At 42.9% G+C, this 16077-nt stretch overlaps 1 protein-coding gene across 10 annotated transcripts in view; it reads right to left on the minus strand.

Moving 5' to 3' along the window:
- The window catches only part of NUMB (NUMB endocytic adaptor protein), a 163712-nt gene extending 163445 nt beyond the window's left edge, over nucleotides 1–267 (minus strand). For 7 of the 10 annotated variants that reach the window (XM_055538591.1, XM_055538595.1, XM_055538594.1 and 4 more), the window contains exon 1: nucleotides 47–137. The gene's annotated coding sequence lies outside the window, so the exon portion shown is untranslated. Of the gene's footprint in view, nucleotides 1–46 lie in introns of all 10 variants that reach the window. The other 3 variants (XM_055538586.1, XM_055538582.1, XM_055538592.1) reach the window with 3 other exon arrangements.
- Between the last annotated feature and the right edge of the window lie 15810 nt (nucleotides 268–16077).

The raw sequence follows: 16077 nt of genomic DNA on the forward strand, positions 1-16077 counted from the left end.
CCCCGCGACGGCCCCCAGACCTCAGGCCCGCATTATCGGAACTCACCTGCAGCTGCCGCCGACCAACTCTAGCGCCCCTGCCTCTCTACCTCGGGCACCAGTAGCCACCTAGCGCCTCCACCTCCCCCATGACAACAGTCCCACCCCTTTTCACACATCCTACCTCGCGATTGGATAGTGGGGTGGCAGCTCTCTGCTCTTATTGGTTTAGTGTACCCGTCCGTCAAAGCTTCATTACCGCCCCTTTTTCCTGACCCGGTATTAGCCCCCTCCCGGACCTGGAGCGACCTACCAAGCTTTAGTTGTAATTGGTTGATGGTTGGACAGTTCAAAGTTCTGATAGGCTACCGCAAGTGTCTGTTAAGTCAACTGGCAAAGGATGGTCGGCTCCGGTTGGTTCGAGTTTGGGCACGGTTTGGTTGCGCAGTAGAAAGCAAGGAAGGGACTGAAGCTCAAATCCGATGGGAAGGATTAACTCTTTGTGGTAGAGGTGACTGTAAACTCGTGCCTTTCTCCAACTTTCTCCCAATAAAGAGAAGCTTATCATGCCAGCTTACCCAGAGGGTAGTACTTACACAAAACAACAACATCAGAAGTTGTGTATAAAAATCGATTACAACTCGGTGAGAGAAACGCTCTATATAAATTAAAATTTCCCTTTGAGGTCCTATGGTGCCCAGTTTCCTTGACGTTCTTTCCAGAAGTCTCCATGCTAAAGGGCAAAGCACAGCCGTTTATTTAGCAGAAGTCAGTCCACTTTGGTTGCAGTTAATAAGCTGAAGTGGCGTGTTGCGAGGTCTCCCCCTTCCAGACTCACTCATGGCTGGCTTCTGCGAAGTGACCAGGCAGCCAACAGCAAGTTTGGACTAAATGGGCCACAGTTTACCCTTGTGATGCTCTGGAAAAGAAAATTCGGCTCCCTGCAACTTGATTTTTATGCTTAGTAGTTCTTAAATAACCCTACTAGATGTGTGTCAGATACTTAACAATTTATCTTTTTTTCTAAACCTCTCTTCCTAGCAGTCTAAATTAAGACCGTTGAATGAATTGCAGTTCTTTTCTCATATTGGCACAATGCACAAGAATAAATGATTGCGTTTTTATTCACTTGGGTACAAATCACAGTAGGCACTCTTGAGAAATTTGATGTTGCTATAAAAACTTGTGCTCCTAGAAATGTATATCCTTTTTTTTTTTATTTCAGCTTTTTGCTTTTCTTTTTCATTTCCACCCACTGTTCCTGCTCCTGAATGGCAAAATGCTGGCCTAATTACTCTTTCAATTTCTAAATCAGATTTAAATAAATGTACCTTCCTCACAACTCCACCCAGCATACATAAATTCATGGGTCATGAAACATACACTCAGGAATGGATTGGGAAATTTCAAGGGTACTTCCCCTTAAGCACCCCTTTATGATTGGGGACTTCTGGTGGCACCAAGACTAGACCTCGCCCCTTTCTTATTCCTGCTAACTCTTTGTTCCATATCTCTTCTATTTACCCTTCTGTCCTATTTCAGCAAGCTACAAGAAGTGTAAAACTGTGTGGTTCATTATCCCCCCCCCAAAGAAAAAATTGTCTATTTTCTAACATATATTTTTAGTCATTTAAATAAACTATATACCTCTATCACCAAACTAAGCGGAAATTATTCTTCAAGTAACTCTACATAACAGTAAGGTATCTTTTCCTAGTCTTTTCCCAGAACTTTCCTCCCCCTTCTCTCATCCTCACCTTCCAATCTAGAAATAACCTCCTCTTCAATTCAATGACTCATAAAAAGCCTGTGAAAGGAAAGCGGAAAAGCCAAAATAACCACAGAAATGTCTGAATCATTCAGTTGAAGGAAAGATCAAACATTGACCATGATAAGATGGCATTCAAGACATAAGGCAAGCCTTAACTAACATCCCATAACAAAAGAAGTAACATGTAAATGTGAAGATGCTCCAGTGAGAAGGAAGCAGCAGTATGTCCGAAGCTTTTGAATATTATTACCAACAGCTTTCTTCTCTCTAGTCTTGGCGGTACCCTACCTACCAATTTTAGAGCAAGTTAGAAGGCAATTAATGTCCTGGCAGATAGAAAACAATAACGTCATAGGAGGGCATGACGATTATTATGATACTCTGGGTAATAATGGCTGTTTCACAGTCATAGTGACTATGTGCCATAGAGAACATAGAATTAGGCCAGCAAGAGGATTTGTCATGGAAGTTCAGGAACTCAACAAAATTACTATCACAAAACTAGGAATATTGCCACAAAATTCAGCTATTCCTTTTATTTCATTGTATCTATTTATTTATTTTCACCACACAACACAGCATGTGGGATCTTAATTCCTCCACCAGGGATGGAACCTGCGCCCACTACACTGGAAGCATGAGGTCTTAACCACTGGACCGCCAGGGAAGTCACCCTTCTATTTAATATACTAGAAAAAGTTGGCTTAAAACTCAACATTCAGAAAATTAAGATCATGGCATCTGGTCCCATCACTTCATGGCAAATAGATGGGGAAACAATGGAAACGGGACAGACTTTATTTTCTTGGGCTCCAAAATAACTGCAGATGGTGACTTCAACCTTGAAACTGAAAGACCCTTGCTCCTTCAAAGAAAAGCTATGACCAACCTAGACAGCATATTAAACAGCAGGGACATTACTTTGCCAACAAAGTTCCATCTAGTCAAGGCTATGGTTTTTCTAGTAGTCATGTATGGATGTAAGAGTTGGACTATAAAGAAAGCTGAGTGCCGAAGAATTGACGCTTTTAATCCGTGGTGTTGGAGAAGACTCTTGAGAGTCTCTTGGACTGCAAGGAGATCCAACCAGTCAATGCTAAAGGAGATCAGCCCTGGGATTTCTTTGGAAGGACTGAAGCTGAAGCTGAAACTCCAATACTTTGGCCACCTGATGTGAAGAACTGACTCATTGGAAAAGACCCTGATGCTGGGAAAGATTGAAGGCAGGAGGAGAAGAGGGTGACAGAGGATGAGATGGCTGGATGGCATCACCAACTCGATGGACATGAGTTTGAGTAAGCTCCAAGAGTTGGTGATGGACAGGAAAGCCTGGCATGCTGCAGTCCATGGGGTTGCAGAGAGTTGGACACGACTGAGCAACTGAACTGAAAAAAAAAGGCATTCATAAATGTTTTTGCTCATACGTGCATATACACTTCTATCACTCCCATTCCTTGTGAAAATCAGTTAAGAGGAAAAATGTAATATAAACACATACAACCCAGTAAGAGAGAAAACCTTAAAGAAAGAAGATTTTAAGGAACATTCTTTGATGCAGCAGAAGGCTATTCTAGTATTGAAGCCCATGCAGTAACTGGAAAAGTTATTGCTTGTACCCTACATTTTGATTTTGTGTCCACAAAGTAATCTTATAATGCAATTATTCCATCCAACTTCTCTTTTCTTTCCTGTGTTAGGTGCTTCTCCATCACTCTCAAGGCCCGCTCTTAAAAAGCAAGGACACTGGAGTCAGGGAGTCTGCAACTCTGTGTTGCGTGGCTGGTTGTGGAGGTGGTGCAGATGGTATCTCTGCAGAACCACTTGAGCAAAACCAGCATGGCAGGTGTATTAAAGGCAAAAATAGCCTTTATAAATCCTGATTAAGTGGGAAATGATGGACTCAGAGTGATGGCCCAATATCTGAGTGGTATGGTTTGCCTTGGGCTCTCATGTGTGCTGGTGCATTTTGCTCTTTTCTTTGCTGCTCCTCTCTTTGATCATACCACTTTTCAAGGGAGCAAAACCCGAGTGTCTTTACATTTCTATTTTAGTCCAGGAGGACACACTCACTATGAAAACTCCATTTGGCGTTTTTTGTTTGGGGATTTTTTTTTCCTCCCTGGTTTCTGCACACAATCCAAATGGATTAGAGAAGCAAACAGTTGGTGGAAAAGAAAATCAGTCAGATAAGCAGACAAGGGCCAGAGCTGAAGCAGACAAGGGCCAGAGCTGCTTGCTGCTAGCAGTTAGGGGCAAAGTCATAATATTTGATAAGAGATGGTTCTCTGAGTTTAGGATCCCTGAAAGTGGAGGTTGACAGGGATATAGGGATTGGAGAGAAGGGAGGAAAGAGTCAAAAAGTGAGACAGAGACAGAGAGAATGAGAGCTAAGAGAAAGAAAGCCCTTGGAGAAGAGGGTAATGAACATGAGAGAGTCAAGAGGCCACAGAGTGCTGAGACAGCTTAGAGTGCTACCCGCAACCGCCCCAGATATGGACTTTACACCAGGTTGCACAATTGAACCAACAAAGTGCAGCCTCTGCCACTGGCTGAAAGGAGAATGGGGCCAGAACTCTACCCTATGGCATCATTGCTCTGTTGCCACCTGGAAATACCCCTGAGCTCAAAGCCTGCTGCTTTGGCACCAGGGCAAAGCCGACAAGGAAGGATAGATTCCTGCAGTCAGCCAGTGAACGAATCTTTTGATTTCATAAAGGTGACCACTGGCATGAAGCTCTGGGTAAACAAAGGGAAATTTTCTGGAAGAAGATGTTTTTGCCATCCCAAACTGGGGAGCTTCCAACAAAGGGACATGCCAAGTTGCTTTCCATGCTGGAACAAAGCACTGTGGTTTCAAAATTCAAGACTCTGTTCCTTGGATGGGAAGAAGCAAAAAAATTTAAAAAGTCATTGGAAAAGGGTGTCCTCTCAGGCAGAACCATTTGATTTCCAATTCTAGGGCTCATGTGATTTTTTAAGTAGCACACCATACCGTCTCTTTACTCAATGCAGGCATTTTCATCCTCAAGAAAAGTGTGTATGCCCCTCTACCCACCTTGCATAGCATAGGTAAGATGGCTTGAGTGCTTGTAAAATGGACAGGTTGCAGCTCTTAGCTCTGCCATTGTGCTATTGAATGGAGCCCCTGGTTACTATCATCAGATCTATGGGTGGACCAGCCATTCTTCTGCAACAGGGAGTAGACTACTCAAAACACTTAGCATCATTTAAACTTTTGTCCATCCCAGTTTTACACACACACACACAGAGTTTCCTGGAAACCTGGCTACACTCCAAGGATTTCAGAGAGTAGAATGCCTTTTAGAACTCCAGTTTCCTAATCACTTGGAATCTCATAAGAAAGTAGACTTGAACTCAGACCCTGAAACTAAATGTGTTCAGATCCTGGCTCTGCTATTTCTGGCCATGTGACTCTGGGAAAGTTGATTCATTTACCTAAACTTCAGTTTCTTCACCTACAAAGTGGAATGTATATTAGCTATCTCTTGCTGGGTAACAAATTATCCCCAAATTTAGTAGCTTAAAACAACATTTATTACCTCTTAACTTAACTGGGTCCTCTGGCTCTGGGTGTCTCACAAGGGTGCGGTCACCTCAAGGCTCAATTAGGATGAACCTGCATCGTAGCTCAGTTATATCATTGTTGGCAGGATTCCTTAGCTCGCAAGCTTTAGCCTAAGGCCTCAGATCCACATGAGCTATTGGCTCAGGACCTCTCTGTGCCTTACTTGTGAATCTCTCCATAGAACATTTCAAAACATAGCAGCTTCCTTTATCACAGCAAGTCAGCATGAGGGAAAAAGAGAGGGCCAATGAGAGAGAGACTGCTAAAAAGACAGAAGTCAGTCTTTTGCAATCTAATCACAGAAGTGACATCCAGTATTCTTGCCACATTCTGTTAGTCAAAAGCAAGTCACTGGGTCCAGCCCACACTCAAGGAAAGGAGATTGCACAAGGGTGCAAATACCAGGAGGGGGATTATTGGAGTCACTTTAGAAGCAGCTCCTGCTGCTACTGCTAAGTCGCTTCAGTGGTGTCCGACTCTGTGTGACCCCATAGACAGCAGGCAGCCGACCAGGCTCCCCCGTCCCTGGGATTCTCCAGGCAAGAACTCTGGAGTGGGTTGCCATTTCCTTCTCCAATGCACGAAAGTGAAAAGTGAAAGTGAAGTCGCTCAGTCGTGTCCGACTCTTAGCGACCCCATGGACTGCAGCCTACCAGGCTCCTCCGCCCGTGGGATTTTCCAGGCAAGAGTACTGGAGTGGGGTGCCATTGCCTTCTCTAGAAGCAGCCTACCATATGATAATAGTAATAATACCTACTTACAGGTTTTGTTTAAAAGTTAAAGCAGAAAATGTGTTCAATTCAGAGCCTGGCATATATTATGTACCAACCCACTCCAGTGTTCTTGCCTGGAGAATCCCAGGGATGGGGACCCTGGTGGGCTGCCGTCTCTGGGGTCGCACAGAGTCGGACACAACTGAAGCGACTTAGCAGCAGCAGCAGTGTATACAATACTATTCTTTTAATTTTATTATTGAGTATATAATGATTGGTTTTCTCTCCCTTCTAGCTTCTTGGAGGAAACTTTTATGAGCAATAAATGAGATAATCTACATAGTTCAGGAAGGACCGGATGCATGGTAAATTCTCATTAATTATTATTAATGTTAATTTTTATTAACATTATATGAGTGTGTGATATCTGGTTCCCTTGCCAAGCTACTGAACGGATATGCAATGTCCAGAATGGTCTTCTTTTCAAATATTTTGTCTAATTTATCCACGTGTACCCTATACTTGCCAAACCATAATTCCAGATTTGGGGCTCAGAAAATACGAGCAACAAAGCCATGATCCAGTCTAATTTCCTGCCTGCCTTATATTAAGCAAAGCATGCTCAAAGCCAGCAAGATCGGGTAATTATGGCAACACCTCCAATTTTCAGAAGTCTGAACCTGGCTCCATTAAAGTTCCAGAGTGGGGGGGTGTACCCAGGATGAGCAAGGACATGGCTGTGTGACTTTTGCCCCTTTCACTGGTCACTCTGCAGTCTGCTGTCAATCCTTAACAGGATGAGAGAAAGAAGGATCCTACCAGGCTCTGTGGATGGCATGAGGGCACCCAAGGGGCAGACTGCATCCCTGGACTGGGAGCAGTCAGAATCAAGAGGGCTGAAGAGAGAGCAATTTTGCAATTAGAAAGCTGGAAGCAGAAAGCCCAGTTTACAACATGAACGAACGATCACTATGAGGTTCGATTGACTAGCAGGGCTGGGTTGAGTGGCTTCCTTATAAAGAAGGAGGATATTGAGGACTGGCCTGTAGCCAGAGAAAATGAGGAACTATTATCAAGGAAACCCCATTATTTTGGCTTTGAGTCATTTCTCAGGGCTCACACATGATTATATTATAAGAAAAATGTGGTGGTGGCCGGGGGGCTGGGAGCAGGGTGAGAACTCCTAAAGCATAAATGATCTTTAAACCAAAACCATTGTAGAAACACAAAGGTCCAAATGCATAGCTTACCTCATCTCATCTTTTCAGGCCAGGAGTATCTACTCAAATATTCTCTCTCCCTTCCTCCCTCCACTCTCTTTACATTTGTACAGGTTCTTTCCTTTTGTCAGTGTTCCAGGCAGAAGAAAAAACTATCCTCACAAGGAAATGCCTTAGAATCTTTTCAACTGGAGCTGCTTTCTGATCCAAAGTCACCGTCTTAAGCAATTTCTTCTGTGGTGCTAGACCATTAGCACTCAATAAATACTCACAGATAATAACAGTTACACTTCTGCCTCCAAATCAAGACACCTGTGCAGGGGGGATTTAAACAGGCCCCTTGATTTTCTGAGATGCCACAACCCTGGCCTCTGCTTCTCTGGGCATGTTCCTAGGTGTTTCCAGATTTGCGCACAGAAGAGCTCAAAGCAGAAGTTGTGGGGAAAGATCTGCAAGGTTAAAGGAGAGGTATGTAGCAACACCAAGTTCCTCTTCCTGTCACTTGTCTCCTCTTCTTCTAACTCTGTGTTTCCTCTGGGTTTGAGAAAGAGGAGAATTATAAGTCTCAACACTTATCAGTAGCCAGAGAAGATCTCTGTCTGCTATTTTGCAGGATGGCCAATTTTAGAAGGGAAAGAAGGGCTGAGAAGATGAAGACCTGCCCCCAGGAAACCTGCCTACACAATAGGGATGGTGTGTTTATTTATTCAGCCTTTTCCTCCAGGCAGCCAGAGCAGCAGCCATTTCATTTTGACCTCAGGAAGTGTATTTAGTAGTAGGCTTTCTTTCTTTTCCTGTTAGTTTCCTGCAAAAGGACATCAGTGTCTTCTTAGAGCAGCAGCTGATAGGAAAGGATGTTATTGCTCAAGGGAAGGTAGACAAGCGTATTTCCGCATTTCCCGAGTCAGACCCAGATCATCCCCAGGGCCCAGAGAGCGCAGCCTGGGCTGTGGAAATAGAAGAACATGATTTTCACACCCATTTCCCTCATGCCATCTTCCTCCCTGAAATACTCTCTAGTGTAACAATAATTACATCTTCCACTTGCATAGAATTTCACACTTTCCCAAGGTAAGCATCACACTTTACAGAAGCAGAATCGGAGGCACTGTATTTGATGGAAACTGGGATTTACTTTGGAGGGTTAATATTATGTACAGGGGAAATTATAGCAATCGTATAGGTTTACTCTAAGTAGGATGAGATGGCTGGATGGCATCACCAACTTGACAGACATCAGTTTGAGCAAGCTCCGGGAGATGGTGATATACAGGGAAGCCTGGCGTGCTGCAGTCCATGGGGTCATGAAGAGTCGGGCATGACTGAGCACGCACACTGAGCATACACGCACCCTGAGTTAGGTTCCCTTTACTGGCTCCTACTCATTCTACAGATCTCACTTTCAAAGTGATTACTACAGCAGGGCCTGCTGACGTCTCCTCTCCCAGGTACCACTGGGTTGGGCTTTTATATATATTGCACTTCTGTTTTGGATACACACATCCCATGAGTAAATTTGTGTGGAGCACATCCTCCTATAGCACTGTGATATCAGGAACCCATCTATCCTGCTCACAGTTCCTAGCACAGGGCCTGACCCAAAGTAGTTCACTAAATGTTCAGTGAATGAATGAGTCAGGAGTTGTCTCTAGGAGCTGCCTTCCTTCCCTACACCATCATTTATTTTGGGGTGGTGCTATGGGAGTTGTAAAAAAGAAAAAGCATGTGCTAATTATCATGTAATGCTCACTAGTCGTTAGTAGTAAATCGTAGGTAAAAGCACAGTGGTGGTATATGACTAAATAAAACATTCCACCAGTGTGTACAGGGCCTTCCCTGCATTATGAATCTGAAATCTCATTTCCTGTCTCCGTTGGACCCCCACAGAGAGACAGGGTCATTCCTTCAGTTGCCAACAGTGGGGAGAGGGAGAACTCAGTTTCCTCTGATTGAGCGAAACCATTCTGGTATGAAAATTAAATGAAAATGCTGGGCCAGTAGTGGCCCTCTGCTACTTTCCTCTCAGGTTCTGAGATGGATTTCCCCATCAAAGGTCTGCACTGAGTTATCCCTGCTCCAGATTAAAAAAATTAAAAAGTCATCTCCCTCAGGGTGAGTGATAGACACATGGATGCATCCTGCTAATCTTCCCATTGTGGGTCAAGGTTCATGGCCTGGGCCCCCTCCTTGGGAACAAAAAGAACAAGCTGAAAGGATAGACAAGACTTTTCCTTCTCATTCCTTCCTACCTCAAAAGCTCTTGGTCTGTGACTTCCTCTTGTTCTGCAGAGGGGAAGTGAAGATGAAGATAGAGGGGGAAGAATACCACAGGACATAGCACTCTGATGGGCCTGAGATTGTCAGGGAGCTGTGAATTGCGATGAAGGATTATAAGACATGAAGAATCCCTAGAGATTCTTCAACAATTCTCACATTCCAAATAACCAAGGCACAGCCCAGTTGCCAGGACACAGGGAACCAGAAATGCAGTCAGCGGGTGGTGATGACAGCGAAGAAGCGAGCAGATCCGACACTGCAGCCCCTACGAAGAACTGTGCCCCAAGGGAGCACCACAGACAGCTGCAGTCTGGGTCGTGAAGACAGGGAGTGAGTGTTGAGCATGAGACCTTGAATCAGGAGGCCCACACTCTATTTCCGGCTCAGCCATCAGCTGATGGAAGGATCCCATTCGAAAGATGACTGTCAGAGATGTGGCTTAATCAGTTAACCATGGAATGGGCACATATTTATGAGATGCTTTGAAATCTCTAGATGAAAATAAATGGCAAGAAAAGCTATTATTATTTTGAGTGTTGATTCATAGAGGAGCCACCTCATCTTTGAGCTCCTATATTGAAATCAGAGGCCATGGTATTTTCATCTTGGGTGGAGCAGTCCCTGGAGATCTGTTTTCTAAGAACTTTAATTGAGAGTAAGTTCATTGTTGAGGACCACAAGGAATCCAGCCAAAAATCTCATCATTGGAGTGTTACACATTTCCAACCAAGCCCCAGTAAGTTTTCTGGGCAAACAGATCCTGGCCAGACCTAACTTGCCTGGAGGCATGCATAGGCTATGCTGTGGTAACTCTTCTCCCTCCCTGTCACTCTCCTAAGCTTCTTTCTCCTCCTGTTCTTTTTAACATGTACATAAGGCTACTTGGAAACTTTGACTTATCAAAGAATATTTATAGAGATTCCAAAATGAACACACCAATTGTGGTTCTCCACTTACCATTTAGCACCCCCACACACACTTTTTAAAGGAAGTGGTCAAACCAGATCTTCTTTCATTCTATTTGGCTGGTCTGTGACCCTGGTATTCTACTTCTCTATTCATTCCCTTGTATACTTTACTGTAAATACTCCTGCCCCCCTACCTCCATTCCAAAGGGTTATGTTAGTTATTGAGTTCTTAAATGAAACCATATTCTCCTTCCTGGCGTCTCCAACGCTAACAGGCTGACTAGACTCATAACAGGACTTTAACCCAAAACCTTCAACAAGTGCTTTCCTTGCCCTGAATGACCTAGGAAGCAACAATCCCAGGTCACAATCATCACAGAAACAGAAATTATTTTTCTGCTATTGCACTAAGTGGACAAAGGTTGTCTTACTCATGCAGAAGGATTACTTAATAAAGCTAGAGCTGCTTGTAAACCAAAAAATCTCAGGAATGGGCATGTGACTGCTAGGCATGCTTTAGGGGGTAAGCTAAGTCTATAGTATCACAAGAGGCATGGGTAAGACCAACAGGAACTCTGCTCTCAAATCCCCAAATCCTAGGATTACAATGTAACTGACAAACTTTCAGTACTGTTAAGATGAGGACTGATAAAAAGAAAAAGACTATTTCAAGCTGTAGGCAATAAGCGCATGGAACTCAATATCCAAGGAAGGAATATAGTCAGAATACAGAAACAATTAGAGCAAACTTATGAAGTACAGAAGCATATATGCATGAACCAGACAGTCCTATATTAATGCCCCAGGTTCCCCTCCTAGTTCCAGGGATTCTACTTCATTGGATTGGAGTAGGTGTACTTTATTTTTGCAAAGCTCCACCAAGTGATTCTGATTCCTAACCAGGTTTAAGAACCACTACTTGAATAACCTTTCATCCAAGATAAGAGACTATTAAATGGACTATAGCTCTGACTCAACCTGGTAATCGTTATGGTCCTAATTGTCAAACTGCTTGGTTAGTGAATGACAACTCTGAGACGGATAACAGCTGGTGTCTTTGTGACACGGAGCAAGCTTCAGAGTAGCCGTTAGACTCGAGCCACAGATCAAATATAGTAATATAGTAGTCCTCTAGTCCCTGGCTCATTTAGAACCTTTTCCAAGATTTTCGAGAATTTCTCACCTCAGGGATGAATTAACTGGAGACTTTTAGAACAAACTTTGGAAGGAAATAGTCAAATCTGCTTACCACTATACAATGCAGACTTCTTTAAACATTTCCCTTGTGGTTTGTTATGCACAGTGCTTAGAATACTAGGCGTTGATTCATTCAGCAAATATCCATTTACTAAAACTTAAAACATATAATCTATGCTAATAGTTTGCTGCTGAGGATATAAGTAAGCTAATGTGTGTTTAGTAGCTCAGTTGTGTTTGACTCTGCGACCCCATGGACTGTAGCCTGCCAGGCTCCTCTGTCTGTGGGGATTCTCTAGGCATGAATACTGGAGTGGGTTGCCATATCTCTTCCAGAGGATCTTTCCAACCCAGGGATAGAACCCAGGTCTCTCACATTGCAGGCAGATTCTTTACTATCTGAGCCACCAGGGAAGCTGAGGATATAAATAAGCTAACGAGATAGCATTAAAACAAATGTGGTCTCTAGCTTCATTAGTAACTAAGAAGCTCTCAACGTTTAAAATTTTATTATAATGACTGGGTACAGTGGAACAGCCATCCCAGGAAATTCTATGAGGGCAATTTTACCCTCTTAGGAATAGAGAATTTCAGTTCTAGATATAGCTCACCTGAGGTTAAAAACAACTATGAAATAAAATGCCCCCCTTTATTCCAAATGTACTTACAAGTAAAGGATAAAATGAACCTCCAGAAGATAACAATTATGTTTTGTTCACCTTTGGATCCGAATTACCACTTACAGTACCTTGTGCCTAGTAAGATTCAGTATTTTTGAATGAGTGAATGAATGAATGAAGCTTGAATCTCAGTTCTGCTGCTTATTGTACATCCTGTACAAGGAATTTCTGACCCTCTGATTCCTCATACTTGAGGCAATAACTACCCTGACTACTTGTCATATGACTTGAAATCACATGGTCACTAGCATGTAGCTGGCATAAGACAGGCAGGTAACAAATGCTCATGGGGATGGTACATGGCTGTTATTGAGAAAACAGGGAAATAAAAATTTCTAGGGACCAACTTGTATGGTCAGACTGACACCTGGTGGTACAGTTTTAGAACCTATACTAAAAATATAGTCAATTGCTGGTTTGACAGCAGAGCCTGGTGGGCTGCTGTCTATGGGGTCACACAGAGTTGGACACAACTGAAGCGACCTAGCAGCAGCAGCAGCAGGAACGAATAAGAACTGCTTTACAAGTAACTTTTTTTTTTTTTAACACACAAGTAACATTTAATCCTCACCAGCGATTTTTCAATCCTGACTGTATGCTAGAATAATCCGTGGACCTTTTATAATATATTGCTATTGATTTCACCCTCAGAGATTCTGACTTGATTTGTAGGACAGGCTGTCACATTTTTAAAAAGCAATGTTAATATGTAACTAGGTTGAGAACCACTGCAAAAGACCCATGAGATCTTATTATTCTTCTCCTTTTACAAATGTGAAAGTAAAATTCAGAATGATAAAGTAATTTTCACAGAGTCACATAGTTACTAGTGTAGCAGAAGGGAATTTGAACACGAGTCTACCATTTTTCTCTACACCGCATTGACTTGGCAGAGGCTTTTGGAAGTCTGGTGTGCTCCACTTAGCTTCTGCCCATGAAAGACTCAAACTCAGAGGTCCTGTGGCATTCCATGACCCTACGGGGGTGAAGCACTCCAAAAAGCAGTTTGGTGTTGAAGGGGTAATATGACCCCAATGAAGGCCCTGACTTCCCAAATACTTTCTATAAAATTCCTCTTCTCAAGAGCTTTAAACTCTTCTTCTCTGTTGATGGATAAATGAGTAATGTGAGGTTGCTTGATTCTTAATTGAAAAGCTACAAGATACATTTAATGCTTTCTTTATTTTCTGAGGTCTGGGATATGTTAGAGAACTGAAACAGTTTAATCATCCATTATAGAGTTCCAGGAAACAGCCTCCTGTGCAGCCACTGCACACTTAGCATGTCTGGCCAAAAACAGTCAAGGTGTTAGGCATCAGCAGGTGAAGAAGAATGAAAGGGTTAAATCCAAACATCTGGGACGGTGTCCTGAACTGGCCTTCCAAAGAGGTTCTCAGAGGTCAGATAGTTTTGAAAGGCATGGGAAGCACATGTCCCTTCCAAACCTACCCTGTAGAAAATGCCAGCTCAGTCCAAGCCTGGAAAATGAATGGGCTCATTGAGGAAGCCTGCGGCATCTTATAGAGCTGGCTCGATTACTTGCTAGGATGATTTCCCTGGATTTTATGAGGATTATTTTCTTTGGTTGGTGTTGGAAGCATATGGGAGCAGGCTGAGGGTGCTGAGGTTCAGCCAAGTGGGCAATAGTCTAGAAACTCACCATCTGAAAAGCCTATACCAGGGATCACAAACTGTCAGCCCAGGGGCAAAATTTAGCTCATAAATGTGTTTGGCACAGTGTTAGCTTTCAGGGTTTCTAATATTTTTAAGTTAATGGCCAATATTTTACGCTGGAGAAGTTCCATGCCTTGACTGTCCTGGTCACAACTATTATCCCAGAATCTAGAACAGTGCCTGGAACAGAATAACTCTTTAATATTTTTTTAAATTTATATTTCTTAAAAAAAAAAAAAACCCTATGAAGTAGGAAATATTGTCAACCATTTTACAATAAATAAAATAAACCTCAGAGAATTAAGTAATTCACCCAAGGTCACATAATTGATAAGCAGCCAAATATTTGGACTTAAGCATGTTGACTTTCCGGAGAAGGCAATGGCACCCCACTCCAGTACTCTTGCCTGGAAAATCCCATGGATGGAGGAGCCTGGTAGGCTGCAGTCCATGGGGTCGCTAAGAGTCAGACACGACTGAGTGACTTCATTTTCACTTTTCAATTTCATGCATTGGAGAAGGAAATGGCAACCCACTCCAGTGTTCTTGCCTGGAGAATCCCAGGGGCAGGGGAGCCTGGTGGGCCGCCGTCTATGGGGTCGCACAGAGTCAGACACGACTGAAGTGACTTAGCAGTAGCAGTAGCATGTCGACTTTCAAACCAATGTTCTGGTCACTGCTCCACACTGCCCAGCATCCTACATTGGTGGGCCTTTCACAGTCATGAAGCCATTTCGGTTTAAACTTTTAAAAACAGCTTAATTGAGATACAATTAAGACACTACAATTTACCCATTTAAAGTGTATGATGTGGTCCAGTGGTTAAGGCTCTATGCGATTCCCCTGCAGGGGGCACAGATTTGATCCATGGTCAGGGAACTAAGATCCCACAGGCCTTGAGGTGTGGTCAAAAAAAAAAATGTATGATACAATGTTTTTTGGTATATTCAGAAGGTTGCACAATCATCACCCCAATGTAGTTTTAGAATGTATTTGTTCCCCCTAAAAAACACCCATTAACAGTCAATTCCTGTTCCCCTCTCCAACCCTCCCACCCTAATTCCCACCTCTCCCAGCCCTATATAATCTGTAATCTACTTTCTGTTTCTATAAACTGCTTATTCTGTAATCTACCACAAAGGAGAGGAGAATATACAATGGAGAAAAGATAGTCTCTTTAGCAAGTGGTCCTGGGAAAGCTGGACAGCTACATGTAAAAGAATGAAATTAGAACACTCCCTCACCATACACAAGAATAAACTCAAATGGTTAAAATACCTAAATATAAGACATGATACCATAAAACTTCTAGAAGAGAACATAGGCAAAACATTCTCTGACTTATAGCAATATTTTTTGGACCTGTCTCCTAAGACAAAGGAAACAAAAGCAAAAATAAACAAATGTTTCCTAATCAAACTTATAAGCTTTTGCATAGCAAAGAAAACTGTAGACAAAATGACAAGGCAACCTATGGATTGGTAAAAAAATATTTGCAAATGATGCAATTGACAAGAGGTTAACATCCAAAATGTACAAACAGCTTCAGTTCAATACAGTTCAGTTGCTCAGTCGTGTCCGACTCTTTGTGACCCCATGAATCACAGCACACCTGGCCTCCCTGTCCATCACAAACTCCCAAAGTTCACTCAAACTCACGTCCATCGAGTCAGTGATGCCATCCAGCCATCTCATCCTCTGTCGCCCCCTTCTCCTCCTGCCCCCAATCCCTCCCAGCATCAGGGTCTTTTCCAATGAGTCAACACTTTGCATGAGGTGGCCAAAGAATTGGAGTTTCAGCTTTAGCATCAGTCCTTCCAATGAACACCCAGGACTGATCTCCTTTAGAATGGACTGGTTGGATCTTCTTGCAGTCCAAGGGACTATCAAGAGTTCGACTCTTTTTGAACCACAGTTTGAAAGTATCAATTCTTCGGCGTTCAGCTTTCTTCACAGTCCAACTCTCACATCCATACATGACCACTGGAAAAACCATAGCCTTGACTAGACGGACCTTTGTTGGCAAAGTAATGTCTCTGCTTTTGAATATGCTATCTAGGTTGGTCATAATT

This window comes from Bubalus kerabau, chromosome 10, assembly GCF_029407905.1.
Source record: "Bubalus kerabau isolate K-KA32 ecotype Philippines breed swamp buffalo chromosome 10, PCC_UOA_SB_1v2, whole genome shotgun sequence".
Taxonomy (NCBI): Eukaryota; Metazoa; Chordata; class Mammalia; order Artiodactyla; family Bovidae; genus Bubalus; species Bubalus kerabau.